General features: G+C 36.5%; 1 long non-coding RNA gene across 1 annotated transcript; it reads left to right on the top strand.

Moving 5' to 3' along the window:
- The first annotated feature begins 1,071 nt into the window (after positions 1-1,071).
- Positions 1,072-4,539, top strand: LOC137860635 (uncharacterized). The gene is made up of 3 exons (XR_011099114.1): positions 1,072-1,389; positions 1,934-2,088; positions 3,337-4,539. It is a non-coding gene; the product is annotated as an uncharacterized lncRNA (long non-coding RNA).
- Positions 4,540-8,568: the final 4,029 nt, after the last annotated feature.

Consider the following 8,568-nt stretch of genomic DNA (forward strand, 5'->3'; position numbering starts at 1 on the left):
CCATTAAAAGACTATAGCTCAGTATAGAAAATGGTCTAGAAAATATGCTGCCAGACAGATTGACTTCAGATAGTAGTAAGGAGAAAATTCAAGATAATTTCTGAAAAACTGTTATTTAACCTGCTCTGAAAAAAAAATTAGATTTTCCTTTACATTAAAATGTTAAACTAGATGTTAAATACTTCTGTTGTTTTTTTTAATTTTAATACACTAATTAGTAATTTTAAATTAGGTCAATGTAAGATAATTGTCCATCAAATAGCCAAAGTGGGCAGACCTCCTCCTCTTCAGCCTGGAGAAGAGGATGCTCAATGAAGATCTTGTAGATGTGTATAAATACCTTAAGGATATATATTCAGAAGTAGACAATAATTACAACTTTCAAGCCATTGAGAAATTTATTGGGACAGAAAGCTTTAGAACTCCTGTGATGTGTGTGGTAAAAAGTGACAGAAATCATTTCCTCCAATTACCTTCAGTGTTCACGTAAACTGAGGAGTAAATAAGGAATTTACTTGCAATGATGCTGGTAATCATAGTTTATTTCTTGATCTATACGTTATTTTGCTTTCTTCAGGCTCAGGGTGGATCTCATCAAGGTGCATAAACAGCTGAGGGGAGGGTGCCAAGAGGACAGAGCTGGGCTCTTCACAGAGGTGCCTAGAAGCACTGGGCACAACCTAGCATGCAAGGGGCTCCCCTGAGCACCAGGCAGCTCTTTTGTGCTGTGCAGGTGACTGAGCACTGGCACAGGCTGCCCAGGGAGCTGTGGGGTCTCCTCCTTGGAGATCTTCAAAATCCACCTGGGCCTGAGTGGCCTGCTTGAGCAGGGGGGTTGGACCAGATGGCCTCCAGAGGTCTCTGCCAACATTAACCATTCTGTGATTCTTCTCACAGAACACTTACATTGAGGGAAACAAAGAAACTAAAACGTCTTTTCAGTTTATTTCTAATGCATAAAATGGAGAAAGCAGCAAGGCTTTTATCAGGTAGAGGTATAGTTAATCTACAGATGGAAACAGGTACAGAGAGCTCAGCAGCTGTGATTAATAATGAACATAAATGCAACGGAGTGACTCATATGCAAATACAGAAGTAATCCACAATACCTCATTTTATCTAGAGACTCCACCCAGGTGGTAGGCTTTGTATCACCTGAAAGATATCCTAGTTCTGATAATCAGGACAGAAAATCAGAATACATTAACTCAAAAAAAACCTCAACCTGCAGTGAACTGTGAGATTAGAACTCCTGCTATGGTGTGGATGTCTACCCAACCATTTTCATGGAAAGTACGTTAGAAGGCATTACAGACAAAATTTGCATCAAGAACTAGTATCTAGTCAAGTCAAAAGTACCAATCCTTTGTTTAGTAACCAACATTAAAGGTAAGTTAGATAAGTTGAGGAAGAACAGTCTCTCGTTTTTTTTTTCATTTGCTTTTAACAGATATTTTCTGTAAATGTTCATAACTACACAATCAATAACTGCAGGAATCTTAAACTTACAACTAAGTGCTTTTCCTTTCCATAAAAGTGTGACCTGCTACTGAAATTAAAGATAGAAAATGATGGACTTCATACTTACATACTGCAAGAAATATACTGTAATATCTGCTCACACTTAATTTTTATCTTTTTGATAGATTGCTACAGAAAATGTGTTAAGAAGTATACTGTGTGTTATATTAAGGACTGATGACATTTTTCTACAGGCAGAAGTGATGATAAACACCTGTCAGCAATAAAGAGCAATTAGACTAACTAGAGACTATCAGAATTTTCTTAAATTCTTTATCTTTACATAAAATCAGACCATGTGACCAACTGCAGAGACTAGAAGCAGTGGTCAAGGTCAAAGTGATCATATCACTGAAAAACATATATACAATCATGTGCTATTGGGTTTTACCCCATGTTTCCTCTCTTTCAGAGAGCTGAAGAAAAAAGCTCCTCAAGAGCAGAGCCAAGTGAGCTTTCCAGACAAAGCCCTCGGAGCTCTCTGCTTGTTCCCTTCCACAGGAAGAACTGGCTTTTTACTACTCCTACCTCATAACCGGGGTAAAGATGGCTTTGGTTTTGCCACAGGTGTATTAATGACCAGTTAGTTATGACTCTGGGTTACTGGCTGATGTTGTATAGGGTTTTTCTCAACTACAGAAAAAAATCAAATACAATACAATCAGTATATGTAAATGTTCACCACTCTGACAGATAACAAGCCACTTGTAGAACTTTTTGATGAAATGCAAGGGGGTGTTAGCCATGACATCTGTTCAGCTGGGGCCCTGGTTTTGAATGTAGCTGTGTGAATCTAGGATAATCAATTAGGCAGGGTGTCAGTATGCCAGCACAGATGTCCTCAGTCAATTGCAGATAATCATCGAGTTCTTTGAAATTTCCAGAGGAGATTGTATTACTCCTGGGACACCCTTGACCTACGATCGGGAAAGGTTTCCCAGATAAGAAAAATAAAAGGATCATATCGTTTCCTTGTGGAGCAGTATATATTGCAGGCTATCCATAACCTTCAAAGGGTTAGAGCAATGCACTGAGAGCTGAATGCACACTGCAGGGCACAGGGGCAATGCCTTCACCTCCACCCTCAGTATGAAATCAAGGCTTTATAGCATGATATGGAACACATCCAGGCACTTATTACAAGATATTTCCCCATGACCTACATACTGTGACTGCCTGTCAATAAGAAATAAAAAGTAGGGGATCAATAGCATCAGTGATACCAACAGACATTTTCCCCTCACATATTTTTCCTGGGAACACCAGAAGCATCAGAGACACACAGCTTTTGCAAGGTTAAAAGGGGTGGAGGGGTGTCATTTCAGTACATGCTTCTTCAACATGACAGTTGCAACGTATATATATGTGAAAAAAATAAAACTAAACTTTGTATTGCAGGGACTGCAAGAAACATTTTAGCCAGAAGCAGTTTAAATTTTACTAGCATGGGTTTCAAAAACTTACTAAGTAAGAATAGAACAAATCTAATAAAGCTTTTCCATATAATTCAGCTCAAATGTGTTAGAAATTTTATAGCGCTGATAAAGGATATTAGTGGTAACGGTTTGTAAACAAAGCTGTCTTGGTTTCTGTAAAAGTACAGAACAACCAATCTCGAAGAACATCTTAATAAGAAGAAGAAGAAAAAAAAAAAAGCACAAAGGATAATTATCCCACAAACAAAAGCCAAAAATGCTTATGACAACAAAAAAAGAGAACTGGATCCAGAGAACTGTTTAGACCTACTGTCACCATATTCTGATTCTTAGCAATATTATGAAGACAAACCACACATTTGTCATTTTTCTGTTAAAGGGTCTATGGATGTACAGTGATGAGACAAGCAATGACATCAAGAACTTATTGGCAGCAGAAAAGACATGCAAGCACTGGAATCTTCTATTCATCTGAGGTGTACTTGGAAGACCTAAGGAAGGAAGAACTCCCACCTTTTCTGGAAATACAGTTTGCTGACTGGGCCAGCAGATTGCAAAAGCTGGTACTAGCTACTTGAGATGACCCCCAATACCATTGATACACACTACAGAAGAAGAAAGCAAAGGAAAAATGAGACTTAATTAGAAAAGAAACAAAGAATATACAACAAGACTTTCAGACAAAATACAACAAAATAGATATGCTACAGTTAATCATGTCTATATTGCAGTCAGTGCTATGTAGCAGAGAGATAAGCCAGCCAATCTTCATCTGGCTTGGATTTCAGTAGTCAATCAGTTGTGACAGCACAGAGCTCACCACAGGCTAATTCATATATAAATAACTTCTGTGACTGTAGTTTAAATATATACTGGCTTACTTGAGTATGCATTGCCTCTCCTGTTTCCTGAGAGAGAAGTCACTCTCCACATAGCTTTGCTGTTTTATGGCATGGTTAACCTAAAGCGGTGAGTTCCTAGCTTCCTGAATGGCATATAGTTTATAATATTTGTTTCAATGAGCATTTTTCAAAGCCATACAAAACAAAACAAAACAAGCAATATTCTTTTTGCTTTCTGAAGACTTTGGATAGATGGCTTTAATTTTTCCAGCAAAGTTGTGCCCCTTTCAGTGAGATTACTCTCAGCCAGGAAGAAGGCAGTCTAAGTGCTCTGTGAAGACAATGATTGTCTCTCTCTCTTTCTAAGTATTGATTTAAAGTGTCAGGCATTCTCTAGGTTACAGCAAATTGTTCATGCTACAGTCAGGCTGAAGAGACAAATATGTGAAAAATGAATCATAACACATATAAATTGTTGAGAATTTGAGCATTCTACTGCATTGGTCAGTTTCTATGACCATACAGTATAACAATACTACTCACTTTGACACAAAAATATTGATAAAAATATCAGTTTCTCTACGATAAAACTATTTCAAAGTTAGGTTATATAAAAATGTTCTTATATGTTCTGTGCAGCATACACACAAAATTGAGAAGCTTGCCTTCTGCATTCTTTGGAATGAGAGAAATAAAAACAATCAGCTCTTAGATTCAAGCTTTGTGAATGTCAAGAACCTGATGAGATGGAGAGTTATATGCCAAAGGCATTGATCAGCTGTCACTGTTTTGAAGGACTGATTTAATTGTTTTGGACCAGGTCGGACCACCCTTATTCTATTAAGAGTGTAATTGATTTCACTGTGATTACTTGAAGAGAAAAGCCTTATCCAGTGTGTAAGAGATGCAGACTCCTGCCCTAGTGAACTACTGCAGGAGGACTATTCAGATGAAAATTACACTTTTACAAGTTTAGTTGCCTTTTTACATACACTGCAAAGACCATACCCTTCTGTTGTGCAAAATTATGGCATTTTTGTTCCTTCAGGAAACCTCACAACATTGCTGTTAACCTATCTCCATCATGAATATTAACATATGCTTTGCCAATGTGTGACCTTCTAAGAGACACTAAAAGTTTTTGTTAGCCATGACTGCATTTCCAATAAAAGAGTGCTGGTGTTAAGACAGTCCAAGTGATAAATGAAATGCCTATTAAACCTTAATCATAGTTAATTATAAGTACATGTAACAACACTCATGTTCAGTACCATATCAAACAGGATTGGTTTCTATTAACCCCTATTAATATGAAAAGTTTAGATAACAGTACAATTTAACACAGAAGAATGCTAAATCCAAAATCAATGAATTTTATCCAAGTCTGTTGAATAACGAAAGGATTTTAATACTCTTGTAGTTAAATGCCTAGTACATGTTGCCCTCTTGTGGAATCCGGGAAAAAGTGCAAGTTTCAAAATCAATAAATAAAATGTATTGATATTTTAATGGCTGCAATGTAATGATTTATTAAATTCCCCAGGTGAGCAGTTTATTAATGAAAAGCACTATATTCTGTAAGTTTTTACATTTGACAAATAAGCCTATGTAATTAACTCTAGTAAATCAGGCCCAAGCACTGCAAGTTGTAAAGAGCCTTAGAATACTTTACCTATTACCAGTACTATCTGTATAAGATATGACATAAATAGAATCCCTCAGATGTCTCATATTTCACTATCACTCACTAAATTCAGAGTAATTAAAATATTATATTTCAAATAATAATAAATGTAAAAGTCTTTTTTTTTTTTTTTTCCATATATGTCTTGAAGATAAATGTTTTCCTTAAGAACAAAATTGGGAATCCTGAATTAAACATTCCATCACACATTAGAGATCTGGAAAATATTTTAATGAATTTTTAATGAAGCTAAAGGGAAGACTCAACATCTTCAGAGGTTGTTTAACACACTATTGGGATATTTTAAAATTGAACTGTACCTTAATTTTCCCAGGGAAAATCTCATTATCTAAGAATATGAATATTTCAATTCCTTTAGAATTTCTTCTAACAGAAGGTAAATTATATTTAACACATTTCATGTAGCATTTAGGACAACTTCAGATACCTCCAAGGAGTGTAGGGGGTGTTTTTTGTTCCGCCCCCCCTTTTAACCATTTCAGTTTGATTTCAGACACAAGTCAGTTTACTACAACACTTGTTCCCTTGATCAAAGATTTCCATCACCTATGAACAAAGGTCAGGTGTCCATGTTAATGTTATTGACGGCCTCTGATACTGCTGACAGCTAGGTGTCACCGATAGGTCTGCAGAATCTGATGGATTTGGTGTGACTGCTTTATTCTTCACCCACTGAGGTTTTATTTAGTTTAGAAAAAGGGGCTGAAGGGAGGTTGTGATTAGCTAACACATTTCAGTTCACCCTGTTCCATGACCTTTTTCCTAGTCCTGGCACAAACTAAACATTTTATCTTGATTTGCCTGGATGAAATCAATCCAAGAGGCAGGGGTTTCAATGTTTAACAGGTTGGTATCCCTGGATTGTCTCAGAAAATAAATAAATAAATATAAATGTAAATTTAAGGACATCTGAATTCTTTCAAATATATGAGATTGCTTATGGAGACTGTGAATGATTTGGGGACACAATGACATTGATAAATATTTGGATGAATACAAGTCTTCAAGCTTTATTTTGTTTCTAGCGGCTCCCTCTTTTCTCCCATCTGCAGTTTTTGGCTACAGCTTCTGTCTGCACTAGGAAAACAATGATTAATGATCATCCTATAAACTGAGGTTATGTTGACTGATAAGGACCTAGAATACTTGCTAGCAGCCTCAGATCAACCTTTTTTAGCACAGTTTACTAAGAAAAGTTTTGTATTTCCTGACCTCTTCTCTACTTCAGCATTTTACCTAAAACATCCCTTAAATCTAGTTCTGTGCTTTTATAATATTAGAACGTATGTGCTTGTGTTTGTGTGTGTTCATATACATGTGTATATGTATTCTAACATATACTCATACATTCTTAATGGAGTTGAGTTATCCCTGCTTGACAGAAGTGTATTAACACAAATTGTATCTGCAGTTTTTAAAGTTTTATGACTTTTACATCAACAAACATACAACAAAGCATAATCTCAGTGTTGTTAAAATAGGAAAAAAAAAAAAAAAGTAACGTTTAGGCCAATATAACATAAGCTAGCAAGGTGGCCAGGCTGAAAAGTTTTGTTTTTGTTTTTGGTAGGAATTGTTTATCAGTGCTGGTCTGATCAATTCTTTGAGCTGACTGACCGTGTAGCTTCACAAATATTAGTGCTAGCTAAATGGAAGCAGAAGGAATGCCTGGCAGAGGCACTGGGGAGAACACAACCATCTCTTTTGTCAAAGTTGTCAATTTACTCTGACTTCATTGAGATGTGGAGCAATACCACAGTTAGGTGACCTGGGTGAATTGAGGCTTTAGTGGTTTGAGGTCAATAATGCCCAGACTTTAAGCCCCAAACCACCTACATATATCACAAAGCATTAGGCTCACGTGTTCACAAAGAATAGCAGTACTGAAATAGCCCCAGCCCTTTCAACTAGCTTCTTTAACTTTATTTGTGAAGAACCATTGTGTAGCAGAACTGATCTCCACACCAGAAAGGTATGGATCATGAAACTTTAGGAGCAATTATCATAACATTCCAACCAAGGATAAATGAAAACATATATTAAGGTGACTGCTTTTATATTGTTGCTCAAAAGCAGACATAAATACAGCACTGGTAACTCTAGTAATATCCTGGTGGCAATTGCTCTCATCTCAAATGGTAAAACATATTTCTGGTTTCTCACTTAATCGCTTAAACCTTTATCTTATCTACCAGGTAAATCATCTTGGAAAGTACCGGTTTACAATCCAGAGTCATGAAAGACCAGCCAACGTACTTGGTATTTCTGGTGACTCTGACAAACAAGTAATGCAAAGCAGAAAATCCTAAGTGCACTTTTTCCATGAATAACAAAACAAAACAAACAAACAAAAAAAACCTAGTCCTGCATACACAGTACATACACAGATATCTTGTGACCAGAACAAAAAGAAACCTAAGTGAAATCTCTGTAGTTGTCCAAAATAAGTTTTTTGGGTTATCTGCAAGCCAGAAAGAGGCAAATCAGTGTTAGTAGTCTGGGTATTCACCAGCCTGATAGCTTGACTAATTTTATTTATTTTTTTATTATAATGCTATTAGAATTTCCTGGAGGGGTAGCTCTATCCTTGGATTACTTCTGCAGAGGACAATTAAAGAGTGTTATACTTGCAGAAAATGGGGGGTGAAGAAGTCTGGTGTCTGATACAAGGAAAATATAGGCAGTATTCGATTCAAGTGTGGGAAGAGGGTCCTAACCTCCAGCATGCCTGCCAATCTCCTTCATTTCCTGACAGCTTTGGGAGAAAAAGACTGTCACAGGAGCTTCATGAATTCATGAGAATTTGTATGAGAAGAATAGGACAAATCTCAGAAAGTTTGTCTGAAATTGAATGCAAAAGAAAGGAAAAAAAAATATGGGATTCTAAATTCATGCTTAGAAAGCAAATGGTGAGGAAAGATTAAGCCTATGGTAATCAGGAATTAAGATAAAAGTCACAGGACATCAGAATTTCATCACTGCAGCTCAACACGTAAGTGACTATTGTGGTCTGTGAAACTGTCCTTTGATTTTCACAGATGACTAAATTAGTAATTGATTAAGT

This window comes from Anas acuta, chromosome 1, assembly GCF_963932015.1.
Source record: "Anas acuta chromosome 1, bAnaAcu1.1, whole genome shotgun sequence".
Lineage (NCBI taxonomy): Eukaryota > Metazoa > Chordata > Aves > Anseriformes > Anatidae > Anas > Anas acuta.